The sequence below is a fragment of the Delphinapterus leucas genome, chromosome 18 (genome assembly GCF_059928025.1).
Source record: "Delphinapterus leucas isolate spDelLeu-1000000601 "Yukka" chromosome 18, BTC_Dleu_Yukka2, whole genome shotgun sequence".
Lineage (NCBI taxonomy): Eukaryota > Metazoa > Chordata > Mammalia > Artiodactyla > Monodontidae > Delphinapterus > Delphinapterus leucas.
Genome location: NC_143146.1, coordinates 73,298,820 through 73,312,020, shown reverse-complemented (window position 1 = coordinate 73,312,020; position 13,201 = coordinate 73,298,820).

The following is a 13,201-nucleotide window of genomic DNA, read 5'->3' as shown; positions in this document are numbered from 1 at the left end:
TGGTTTCACTTTCTCTGGGAAACTCCATGACCCCCCCCTTTTTTTTTTTGTTTTTTTGTGGTATGCGGGCCTCTCACTGTTGTGGCCTCTCCCGTTGCGGAGCACAGGCTCCGGATGCGCAGGCTCAGGGGCCATGGCTCACGGGCCCAGCCGCTCTGCGGCATGTGGGATCCTTCCAGACCGGGGCATGAACCCATGTCCCCTGCATCGGCAGGCGGACTCCCAACCACTGCGCCACCAGGAAAGCCCGACACTCTTTTAAAAAAATTTTTAAAATTTTTTTTTTGGCCGCACCCTGTGGCACATGGGATCCTAGTTCCCCCACCAGGACCTGAATCTGTGCCCCCTGCAGTGGAAGCGTGGAGTCTTAACCACTGGACCACCAGGGAAGTCCCTCCATGACCCTCTTGTTTGAGTGCCTCATTTATCTGGCCCCATGACACTAAGATCAAATGGAGAAGGAACCACACACACTCCAGAATGAGGGCTACAATAAGCACACAACTTGGAAGCTGGACCATCAGCTTCTACCCCCAAAATAGGAGGAGTTGCCCCTCGGACTTGATAGGGCCTGGGGCGGAAGAGTTTGTGACTGCCTTTACTAACCTGCCCCTCTCCTGAGGCTGTGCTGACCATGAGGGGTGTCATTGCCTGTGGGTCCACATCTCTGCTACTCGCCACATATGTGCCCACCGTGGAGGCTGGATTTTATCCTCAGTGCCTAACACGATGCTTGCCACATGCTAAGTGCTCAGGAAATATTTACTGACTAAATTGAATGAATGGGTTGAAATCAATCAGTGAATGAACGGAGTTGCATGCTCAGGTTATCGTAGCATTATCGTATCATAGCTGCAGAGCCTGTGTCCTAATACCAGCGTTTTCCCCAATAAAACACCCAGCCTCTAAAGGAGAGGATCTTAACTGGAGGTCCACCGGGATTCCAGGGGAATCCATAGACTGGGTGGAAGGACTACAAATGCCAAAAGTTGAACGCACAATTTGATGGGTACGTGTAGTTTGGGGAGGGAGGTGATTAACAGTTTTCATCAGAAACTCAGAGATGTCTTGAATCCCTAAAGTTAACAAATCCTTACTCTGAAACAGTGGTTCTTAAAGTGAAAGCATCTTCAACATTATTTGGAAACTTTATTAGAAATGCAAATTCTCAGGCCCCGCCTCAGAGCTGCTGAGCCAGAAACTCTGGGTTCAGGATCCCAGTGTGTGTATTGTTGGGAAGTTTTCTTGGACATTTGGTTCACACTCAAGGTTGAGAACCGCTAAAGAATCAGAAATAGGATGCTGTATCTTCCAATCAGTAGAGGTGAAAAAGAAAAATTAGAGACAGCCCAGAAGTAAACCCTCACATTTATGGTCAAATGATTTTCGACAAGGGTGTCAAGGCCATTTAATGGGGAAAGGACAGTCTTTTCAACAAACGGTGCTGGGAAAACTGGATATCCACAGGCAAAAGAATGAAATTGAACCCTTATCTAACTCCATATACAAAAATTAACTCAAGGGTCTTCCCTGGTGGCTCAGTGGTTAAGAATCCGCCTGCCAATGCAGGGGACACGGGTTCGAGCCTTGGTCCGGGAAGATCCCACATACTGTGGAGCAACTAAGCCCATGCGCCACAACTACTGAGCCTGTGCTCTAGAGCCGGTGAGCCGCAACTACTGAGCCCGCGTGCCACAACTACTGAAGCCCACATGCCTAGAGCCCGTGCTCCGCAACAAGAGAAGCCACGGCAATGAGAAGCCCGCGCACCACAACGAAGAGTAGCTCCCGCTCCCCGCAACTAGAGAAAGCCCGCATGCAGCAACGAAGACCCAACGCAGCCAAAAATAAATTAATTAATTTAAAAAAGAGACCACTTGTTAAAGAGCAGAAGATAAGAAGCAAGATATGCAAAATGAGAGTCCCATGGAGCCAGGAAAATATAGGGACGAACCTTCTGTGGGCCGACAGAGCCGTCTGCTGGGGCTGGAAACACAGACTCACAAGCCGAGATCGCTTTGATAATCTCTTTGATAATGAAAAGAAAGCATTTGACCTAAGAGCAGAGGAGGTTATATCCCCAAGAGACTTTTTTTTTAAATCTTTATTGGAGTAGAATTACTTTACAATGTTGTGTTAGTTTCTGCCGTATAACAAAGTGAATCAGCTTTACTATACATATATCCCCATATCCCCTCCCTCTTGAGCCAACCCCCCACCCTCCTCACCACCCCCCCCCCCCACCAAGGGACTTTGAAGTCCTGTCTCTTTTCTGGGCTGAACTGAGATTGGATTTCTTTAGCAGCTCCCAGGGATGGGCGGACAGCAGAAGGGAGCTTAAAGAGAGGAGCACGGAGCCATTTGAAGCCCGGCATACCAGACTTCACATTCAGTGATGCTGGGTAATGGTTCAATTTCTCTGAGACTAAATTGGCTTGTCTTTAAAATGAGAGTAACAAAATCACCTCCCCGAGTTATAAGGATGTTATAAAGAGGCACAGGAGGGACTTCCCTGGCGGTCCAGTGGTTAGGACTCTGAGCTTCCACTAAGGGGGCAAGGGTTCGATCCCTGGTTGGGGAACTAAGATCCGCATGCTGTGCGGCGTGGCCAAAAGAAAAAACAAATTAAAAAAAAAAAAAAGAGGCACAGGAAAAGTCAGGGGTAAAATGGGAGCTCAAATATTACTTCCCCTTCACCCCAGTGTTGACTCATATGGCTTCAAACTCATTTTGTATTTCTAGGTCTCCAGCAAATGTGTTTAGTGCGGCACTAACTGAACTTCTCTAGAAAACAAAGCCTGTCCTTGCCCTGCAGCTGTCCTCTATTTGGAATCCTTCAAATCTAAAAATTCAGAAATGTTTGCATGTCCGTTCCCCTCTCTGAATCGTCCTGGGATGTCCTGACTCTTGTTTTCTCACCCGCTTTCCCTTCAGTGGTTCAGATATCCTCTCAATATTTGTGTTTGCAAAGTTCCATCCCTGGGCCTGAATTCCCCCCAGAGTTCTCGTGGCCCAGATCCATACAGCCTGCAAGCATGTCCCTTTACCTCACCCGACACTCCAGTCTTGTTTTGCCAGCAAATATGTATGGAATGCCACTGAGTGCCAAATTCTGTGCCGGGACTGTGGTTTTCAGCTAAATTAGAAACAGTTCAGCCCTCAAGGAGCTCCCGTTCAGGGAGAGATGGATTATGCAGTGACGGTGGTACGGATGCGCTCTGTCCCAGCACCCAGGAGACGCAGCAGGCCAGGCGCTGCCTGAGGATAGAAAAGCCATCCAGGCACGAGGAGACATGCAGCCCCCAAGCTGTGAGGGCCCGGTCACCTCAGAGGGCCCACCTGTGCGGGGGTCCACCGGGGTTCCTGGTGGGCGCTGTCCACTCTGCAGACAGAAAAGGAAGCCCTCACACCAGTTGCAGCCTGGGAGTCAGAGCGGAGAGAAAAGACCTTCTGCCAGGGTCCGGCAGCCAGGGCTCCAGCCTCATCAACACCCAGCGCTCAGCTCATGGGATGTGAGAACCGCGATGCGAAATCAGGGTGTGGAATCCGGGCACCCCAAGGCCTCCCGGGCTTGCTTGGGAAAAGACAGGAGACGCATTGTGTGAGCTGCTGCTCACCGGGGATTCTCAGTTAAGCGAACATCAACGTTGACTCAACACGGGGGCAGCTGCTCTATGCTCAGGCTGTTTGCCAGGCAAACTGCAGGACCGGGGACACCGAGATCCAGCAACATTGCAGAGACCAAATCGCTGGGCAGAATTCATAAAAGGCTGAAGAGACTGGCATGTAAACAAACAGCCATAACACAGGGCAGTGTCGCTCAGAAGCCACCACATGCACAGTCACTCGGCAGCGTGACGTAGTGAAGAAGACACGGCCTTGGGTCAGACCTGCCAGGCTCAATCCCAGCTCAGACATGTAGTAGCCAGGAGACCAGGGCCTCAATGTCCTGATCTGTAAACTGGGGCTGCAGGAGGATTCACTTAGCCTTGATATATGGAAAGTGAAGTGCCTGGTATATAGGAAAGGTTCAATAAAGGGTTCTTGTTGGGCTTCCCTGGTGGCGCAGCGGTTGAGAGTCCACCTGCCGATGCAGGGGACATGGGTTCGTGCCCCGGTCCGGGAAGATCCCACATGCCGCAGAGCGGCTGGGCCCGTGAGCCATGGCCACTGAGCCTGCGCGTCCGGAGCCTGTGCCCCGCAACGGGAGAGGCCACAGCAGTGAGAGGCCCGCATACCGCAAAAAAAAAAAAAAAAGCGTCCTTGTTATGGTTATTATTATTATTGTGAGCTGAGCCCAGTGAGCTTTGCCCTCTCCCTCATCTTTGCGTTCTGCAACGGGTCACCAGACAAGTCCGGTGTCGGCTCTCCTGTCTGTGTTCCTCTCCCGTCCCCCCCTCTCACCGGGCCCTCCCTCCGGCCTCACCTGAGGCCCGGCCTCAGCAGCTGTGGACCTCCTCTGCTCACCTCTCCGCTGCCTTCAGCCTGGACACGTGCCTCCTTAACCGCATAGCTGGCCCTCCTCACACCAGCTGAAGGGGGCCCCTCCCACCCCTGTCATTTACACAAATCGCATTCTGCCTGGCATTGCGGTGTCTGAGCCCCTGGCGTTGACCCCATGCTGAATCAGGCATATGAGTGCAGAGAGCAGGACATTTGGATTGACTCCCGTTCAGGACCCAGCAGACTGCTCTGCATCGTAAGTGCTCACTAGGTACTAAATCTCTCTACAAAAAACAGCGCATATTAAATACGTTAGCAAATAAATGAAAGTACCTTTTCCCTATACCGTTCCTTATACTAACCCACCAAGACGTGGGTGAATAAAGGTTATCTAAGCCAATTTCCCATGGACCGTATCCTCCAATAGCATGCATTTAGCACCTAAGTGCTTGTGTCACTCTTCAAAGCAGGCCACCAAAACCACATATTGTGGTCTTTGGTTTTCTGGAATCTACAGTATAAAACAGTATAAAGCTTGATGCCACAAGTCCCATTCTGCCCTGGAATTAACAGAACTTAATTCCAGGGCAATTACAAGTCAAATCCCAATACTATAAACTCCAAGAGATCATAAAATACATCATAACAAACATTACTTCTGAGAGTCTGGCTGGCTAGGGTTTTGAAATCTCTTGGTTTGTCAGATGACACTCTGTTATAATCTCATTTCCCTTGTGGCATTGTCAGCAAACTTTGTACATACTGACGACGTTGTTGGCAGGGAGAGGGGTAGAGTTGTTAGAAATGCCAGGGGGTGGAAAACATGCAAGACATTAAGGAAAAATATACAAAGGAAATGAGGGCAGAATACGCAAAATGGGGAATTGGATGAGGTTTTGGTGGCATGGTGCTCTATTCTGAGCCTGAGTTTCTTCTTCCTCTTGGTGTTTCTTTCTCCAGGCCTGGACAGACCCTAAAGATGAGAGGGTCAGCTAAGAAATCCAGGGAGCAGGGCAGGCTGACTGGGGAAATATTTGTGAACTATCCCTTACAAGGTTATTCTATTCTAAAGAACTTGAAAAAGGTAGAACCTGCTTATATGAAGGATGAACATTGGAAAATGGTTTTCTTTTCCTACCAGTTTCTACTAATCTCAATCTCTACGAATTGAGATTCCTCCGAACTGCAACTAATGATCTGCACATAGTAGTTTCTCAATAAAATACTTTTGAATTGATGTTGTGTGTGACGGCAGGTGGTTTCGGTTCTGATTCCTGCTACGGGAAGTTGTGTTTTGTACAATTGAGGGTAAGGTTTGTTTCACTTTCGAAATTGTTCTGAAACCTTCAGCTCTGTGGGGTCTGAACAGCTTTGTAATGGAGAAGCTCCAGCAGGTCCCTGTGTATCTCTTCCAGGAGTCCTGCTATGCGTCTGCTAAAAGAGAAATACAAGCACTCAAAACATAGCTCATTTTACCTTGAAAAAAAAAGAAAGGCCACAGTGCCCCAGGGCACAAGCGACAGCCAATGAAATAGCAAATACCAACGAACAGCTGGAATTGGGTTTTTGCTGGGCCACAGATGGAAACACATTTGTACCTAATGAAGAGAGGCCGATGGGCTGGATTCTATAGGAAATGACAAGTAAAAGGAGGGAATGGAGCATGGACAGTGAATACTACCTGTGTTTTTAAATAACTCCTTGTGATTAAGGAAAGGTAGATTAATGACAAGTCTGGTGTTCTGAAGCACTGTTCCAGCTCCGTAGATGCACACTAGCAAATCCAACAACAAGCCTAAAACAGCTGGATGTAGCGTGTTAACAGAAGAGTGAGGACGGGGATTTATGTGGCATACTTGGCACATAGTAAACTTCAGCCTCTGCCATAGCACACGCTCTTAATAAAACATGCATGTCGAGCATTTATGTCGCCCTGTTGATGAAGCACTGATGACTCTTGCCACGCGCCTCAGGAAGGGAACCATATTTAGCCTGAGACGCTGCCCCCGAGGTGTTTTCATGCAGCTGAAAAGGCCACAGTCCCTCACCACACTAGGTCCCATCTTGCTGACGCCACCAGGTTTTCTGCCCTAGAAAGACACCCGCCAAGCAGCCAGGGGTTCCCTGGAACGTCAGTGAGACATCGGGGAGCAGAGGAAATCAGAATCTGACCTGGTGGAGTATCACTCCTGGGCCTTAGCTATTTATTTTCTCACATTCCTCCTGCCCGGCACCTTATACCTCATCTTCTACCCCCTTCTGTGACAAAGCAGAACCAATAGACATGAATACAAGGTTACAAAGGAAGTGGGCCAGGGAGAGGTTTGGGAACGTAAGCCCTGGGCTGGGTGGGAAGGTCAAGCCTGTGGTAGCCTTCATTTAGTCCAGAGGTGGGACGGCTCAGAGGGGACTTAGTCCCAAGAGCTCAAAACAGGGCAGCGGGAATGCTGTCCATGGGTGACAGGATGGGAGGGAGGTTTATACCCCAAGAGGAGTTTGACTGGAACAAGGAAAGGTTCACTTGTCTTCCAGAAGTTTTGTCTTCCAAAAGATGGTCAGTGGGGGGGCTTCCCTGGTGGCCCAGTGGTTGAGAGTCCGCCTGCCGATGCAGGGGACACAGGTTCGTGTCCCGGTCCGGGAAGATCCCACATGCCGTGGAGCGGCTGGGCCTGTGAGCCATGGCCGCTGAGCCTGCGCATCCAGAGCCTGTGCTCCGCAACGGGAGAGGCCACAACAGTGAGAGGCCCACGTACCGCAAAAAAAAAAAAAAAAAAAAAGATGGGCAGTGGGGTTTAGCAATCATGCTACACAGAGAGGCTGCTTCACCTGGGTGAGGGACATTCACTTCAGTATGTATTTATTGGAAAAGCATTTTATCAAAAATGATCATTTTCGGACTTCCTTGGTGGCACAGTGGTTAAGAATCCTCCTGCCAATGCAGGGGATGTAGGTTCGATCCCTGGTCCGGGAAGATCCTACGTGCTGTGGAGCAACTGAGCCCGTTCGCCCTAGAGCCCACGCGTCACAACTAGACGATAAAGAAACAAACAAACAAACAAAACAAACAAAAAAAGGACTTCCCTGGTGGCACAGTGGTTAAGAATCCACCTGCCAACGCAGGGGACACAGGTTTGAGTCCTGATCTGGGAAGATCCCACGTGCTGCAGAGCAGCTAAGCCCATGCGCCACAACTACTGAGCCTCCCCTCTAGAGCCCGCGAGCCACAACTACTGAAGCCCATGTGCCACAACTACTGAAGCCCGTGCACCTAGAGCCCGTGCTCCGCAACAAGAGAAGCCACTGCAATGAGAAGCCCGCACACCACAACGAAGAGTAGTCCCCATTCGCCACAACTAGAGAAAGCCCGCGTGCAGCAATGAAGACCCAATGCAGCCAAAAATAAATAAATAAATAAATTCATTTAAAAAAATGTTCATTAGGAGATGGAAGGTGATGTCCTCCCCTACACCCTTACACACACACACACACACACACACACACACACACGCAAATATTTCTCACCAGGGATGTCTGCCCCCCAGATATGGCCTCTAGTGCACATTGGCTTTATGAGAAGGCAAAGGAAGACTGCTTTACGGAAAAAACTAAATAAGATAGTTAGGAAAAAAATTTTTTTAAATATCTACTCCTTGTTATTTCACTATTATAGCTTCATTCCTTGGGATCTTTAAGAGTTACTATTTAAAATTTTAAATACCTTGGGTCAGAGGCAGAGGGTAGCCCATAAGCCCCCCAGTAAGTAAACAGAGCGATTTGTTCTAGAGGTTGTCCTGGGAATCTTTCATCCTGAATTATTTTGACATCTCAGACTCCCTGGCCTGGCCTGGTGTTATCCAGGGACCCAGGCCTCCTAGGCTGGGACTTAGATATCACTGAGGTAAACTTTTCCTTCTGGCTGGCTTAGGTTTCAGGATATAAACCTAGCTAGAGATTTATATGGCCTCAGGCCCCAAATGAAAATTAGAAAGCAAGCAACATATTGGGAAAATATTTGTAATTTGTGACTGAAGTTAATTGCCTTAACATAAAAAGAGCTCTTGCAAATCAAAAGATGAACACTACAATAGAAAATCAGCAACAAGAACAACGAACTACCCTCCACCCCAACACACACACAAACGGTGCAACAATTCATACGGGAAGAAATACAACATGATAAAAAGGCAAAGAAAACCAGTTCAAACACTCAAGTAATTAAAGAAATGCAAACTAAAGCAACAGTGGGATACTTTTTTCACTTATCAAATTAGCAAACATTTTGTTTTGTTTTACTAATGATAAATTTAGTATTGGAAGGCGTTCAGGAAAATGGATCTCTTTTATACCTTTTGTAGGAATGTAAATTGGCACAGTCTTTCTGGGGGGAAACTTGGGATATTTGTCAGTGGCCCTTTAACCCAGCATTTCTCAATATGCGCACCACAGGGAATTGGTTAAATAAACTATGGTACAACTACATGTCACTGTGAAAAATGATGTTGTAAAAGAAACATTCAGTGTCACGGATAAAAAAGTAGATTACAAATTAACATGTTCGGTACAAATATAATTGATTAAAAAATATATATATATATATATATATGTAGGCTTGAAGAATCAGATTCTTTGTGATATAAAATTATTAAGTTTGAAATGTATTTTGCTTCCATGAATGACACTACTTAGAAGTCTAAATAAAGAATTTCCCTAGCAGTAATTAGTTTGTCCTACAAATATTTATTAAAATCCTCCTATGGGCGAGGCACTATTCTAGATGAGAGATACAGAACTGTGATAGAGACTGTCCACAGGTCAGGGGACAGCATTAGATATGATGACCGATCAGATGAAATTATATTTGAGTTGAGAGCAGACTCGGGAGGAGACTCGAGCCACAGGAAAAGCCTTCCAGGTGGGAGGGAGAGCACATGCAGAGGCCCTGAGGCAGCAACAATATTGGAATGACTAAGGAACAGAAGCCGGTTAGTTCAGTGTGGTGAGAATCTGTGTATGAAAGTGAGTAAGAGGGTGGTAAAGCATGAGGCCAGAGAACTAGGCAGGGGCCAAATCACATACACTCTTAGGCCAGGTAAGGAGGTTAAATCTTATTCTAGGGTAATGGGAAGCCATTGGAGGACTTTACTGATAATTTGATAAAATGTATTTTTTTAAGGATAAAAATAAAATCTAAACTTTTGGTAATACGCAGTTAATAAATTAACTACACATATACAATTTCACTTGATAAAACAATTCTGTGGGATAGGTATTATTTATTTTCCTCATAGATGCTGAGTGACTTGGCCATGGCCATACAGCTAGTAGGTGGCATGATTGGGACGAGAAACTGGGTAAGTCGCTAGAAATGGAAAATTTTAAAAGTCTTGTAAAGTAAATAAGTCACGGGGATGGAATGAGTAGCATAAGGAATACAGTCAGTAATATTGTAATAACTCTGTGTGGTGGCGATTTTGAAGTGTACATAAATATCGAATCAATATGATATACTAAAATCTGATACTGTATGTAAATTACACGTCAATAAAAAAAAGAAAGAAAGAAACAGTCTGCAACACTGAATGTTAGTCATTTGTTGTGGTGGCTAAAATTCATACATTAGCATTCCCATATGAGTACACAGAATGAACAAATGAATTCTCCTGTCACCACCTCCCCTTAATACAGGATTTTAAGGAAGCAACCAAGGAACTCACTTGTGCTTCCCAGGTTATAGCACCAGGTTTGGAAAATCTGAGACTTTGGTTGCAACACTGGGCACCTGCACTTCAGATAATCTTCAAGCCTTTTGAAAGACTGGCCTAAGTGTGCTGGATGCAGCCTCTCTTTTGAAAGGGTCACCCAGCCCCACCTCCCTGGGTATCAGCTGTAGGAGGACCGAGCATTTATTCGAAAACAGAGGGACTGCCTCGAGCCATACCATCAGGCTCCAGCAATGTGTCCTTTTTCAAGTCAGGATGGGAAGAAACATTTGTCTTGGGCTTCGACCTGCTCTTTCACCATTCAGCCTCCGTTTGAATGGAAAGGCTGATTAAGCCGACCCCTCTCAGCTGAGTCTTTTCCAGCTGCTGCTGAAGCCAGCCTGCATCTCTCTGCTCCCTAATAGTGTTCCAACAGCCACTGGCTAGTTCTTCTCTGTGTGGGACATTGGAATCTAACTCCTCTCCCAGTCTGTCCTTGGCTTTCCCTGTCTCATTGTTGAGGCAGCTGCAAGCTGAAAGCATCCCATTTACTCAGTGGTCTCTGTTTTATCCCTGGATTCCCAAAACGCTGCTCTTGGTTAGCTGGACGTCCCCGAGTCTACGTCTTGCCAGCCTGTGCTTACATATTCTCTGTGCAGCCTGGCTGTTCTTCTGTAGGATCCTTCACACATAAATCTCCTCTGGGATCTGAGTCCAGCCTTTTAAAATAAGAAAATGAGATGTCTAGAGTAGTCAAATTCATAGAGAGAGAAAGTGGAATGCTGATTGCCAGGGGCTGGGGGGAGGGGGGTGGAGAGCTGTAATTTAACGGGCATGAGGTTCAGTTTTGTAAGATAAAATAATTCTGGAGATTGGCTGTGCACCAGTGTGAATGTACCTAACACTCCTAAACTGTACACTTAAAAATGGTTAAGATGGTAAGTTTCATATGTTAAAAAAAGAGAAAGAGACAATTGGATATTACATTCCTCCTGAGGAGGAATATACCATCACCTATGAAAAAGTCTTGCCAAAAAATCAAACCCATTTAAGTCTGATCAAGCCTCTGGGTTTAATGACCAATTTACAGAAAATGCAGGAACAGAGGAACGTGATAAACAACATCACGAGGAAGCAATCAGCAAAATCCAGACTGTGGGAAACTGTACAGGAAAAACAGTGGAGTTTCTTTAATAAATAAATTGCAAAGAAAAAAAAGTAGAAGAAGGAGGAAACCATAGATTAAGAGAGTCTTAAAAGACAAGAAACCAGTTGCAATGCATGGAGTTATTTGGATGTTGATTCAAATAAACCATAAAAATGTATGACACAATCAGGGAATGTTTGAGAATGTTCAGGAATCTAATGGTTATTTTTAAGTCCTTATCTTCTGGAGACAGATACTAAAATATTTATGGGTGAAATAGTATAATAGCTGGGACTTGCTTCAAAATAATTTGGGGTGGGGAAGTTGGAAGGTATAGAGGAAATAAGATTGGCTGTGAGTTTATTGTTAATGAAGCTGGTTGATGGGAGCCATTACTCTATTCTTTTCCACTCTATCTTTATGTCTGACATTTTCCATAATTAAAAGTTTTCTTTTAAAAATATTAACCTTATAGTCCACTCAAAGCTTTTCTCCTCTTCCCCCAGCAGTACAGTGTAGGGGATGGGGCCACGGTCTGCAAACCCTCTCCCTTTCTCCTGCACCTGGCCTGCTGGGTCCAAACAGGGGATGGAGCAGGGTGGGCAGGGCAGCCTCCTCCCTCTCCATACAGCCTGGCCATTTGTGTGGCAGGGTCCACATGCTGGGCCTTCTCGAACACATCTGTGGGTTCTCCAGACGAGCCGTCAGCTGGCCTTCTCTGCTGCACCTTCCCTAGCATGGAGGTCAGGCTCCAGCTCAAGTGTGGGCTCTCCCAGTCACAGTCCCCACCACAGCCACCTTCAGGTACCCAGGTAGGTACCTGAAGAAAGCTTAAGCCTGGCCATCTACTGAGCTGCCTACAAAACCCATAGGTAATCCTTGTATCCTTTCTGTGTCAAATGGAGGAAATACAGCTTCCCAAGTGGCACACCTGCTCCCAGCCACCTCTCTTGCTCTTTTCTCCACATCCAGGCGGCATTAGACAACATTTGGGCAACTTGTAGACAGAAGACAGAACTGGGGCTGTGGTTGGGATCAGGTTGGGCATATCCACTCTTTACCATTGATTATCTTGGTGTTTCTCTCCTTCATTTCTTGAATGAATAAATACATGATAAAAAGCTCCATGTAAGATATGGCCAGACTGAGCCTGCCAATAAGTTCTACCCGCCCAAGTATTCCAAGCAGGGAGAGTCTGGATTCCATGTGATGCATAGAACTGGCAACTAGGATAAGCTTGGATTTTTTAAAAATTAATTAATTAATTTATTCATTTTTATTTTTGGCTGCATTGGGTCCTTGTTACTGTGTACGGGCTTTCTCTAGTTGCAGCGAGCGGGGCTACTATTCGTTGTGGTGCACGGGCTTCTCATTGTGGTGGCTTCTCTTGTTGCAGAGCACGGGCTCTAGGCACGCGGCCTTCAGGAGTTGTGGCACACGGGCTCAGTAGCTGTAGCTCGTGGGCTCTAGAGCACAGGCTCAGTAGTTGTGGTGCACAGGCTTATTTGCTCCGCAGCATGTGGGATCTTCCTGGACAAGGGCTCGAATCCATGTCCCCTGCATTGGCAGGTGGGTTCTTAACCACTGTGCCACGCGGGAAGCCCCAAGCTTGTTTTTTTTTAATGACTATGTTTTATGAAAGAATCTCTAATTATTAAATATTTCAACTTGGGGGGCATATTTTACAGATAGAAAGAGTTGTAATTGTGCCCAGGAGTATAAAGTTAGTATCAGATCATCAGCACAATACCTGAATAAATTTCTTACTCTGAAAGCATCTTTCCTAGCACAAAACTAATGCACATGGAAGAGTCACAAAACATAGCATAGCCAGCAAAGAAGAGAACGGCAGATACCACTGATTGGCACAGGTACAAAGCTAAGTACTTTGTAGATGTTACCTCACATAATC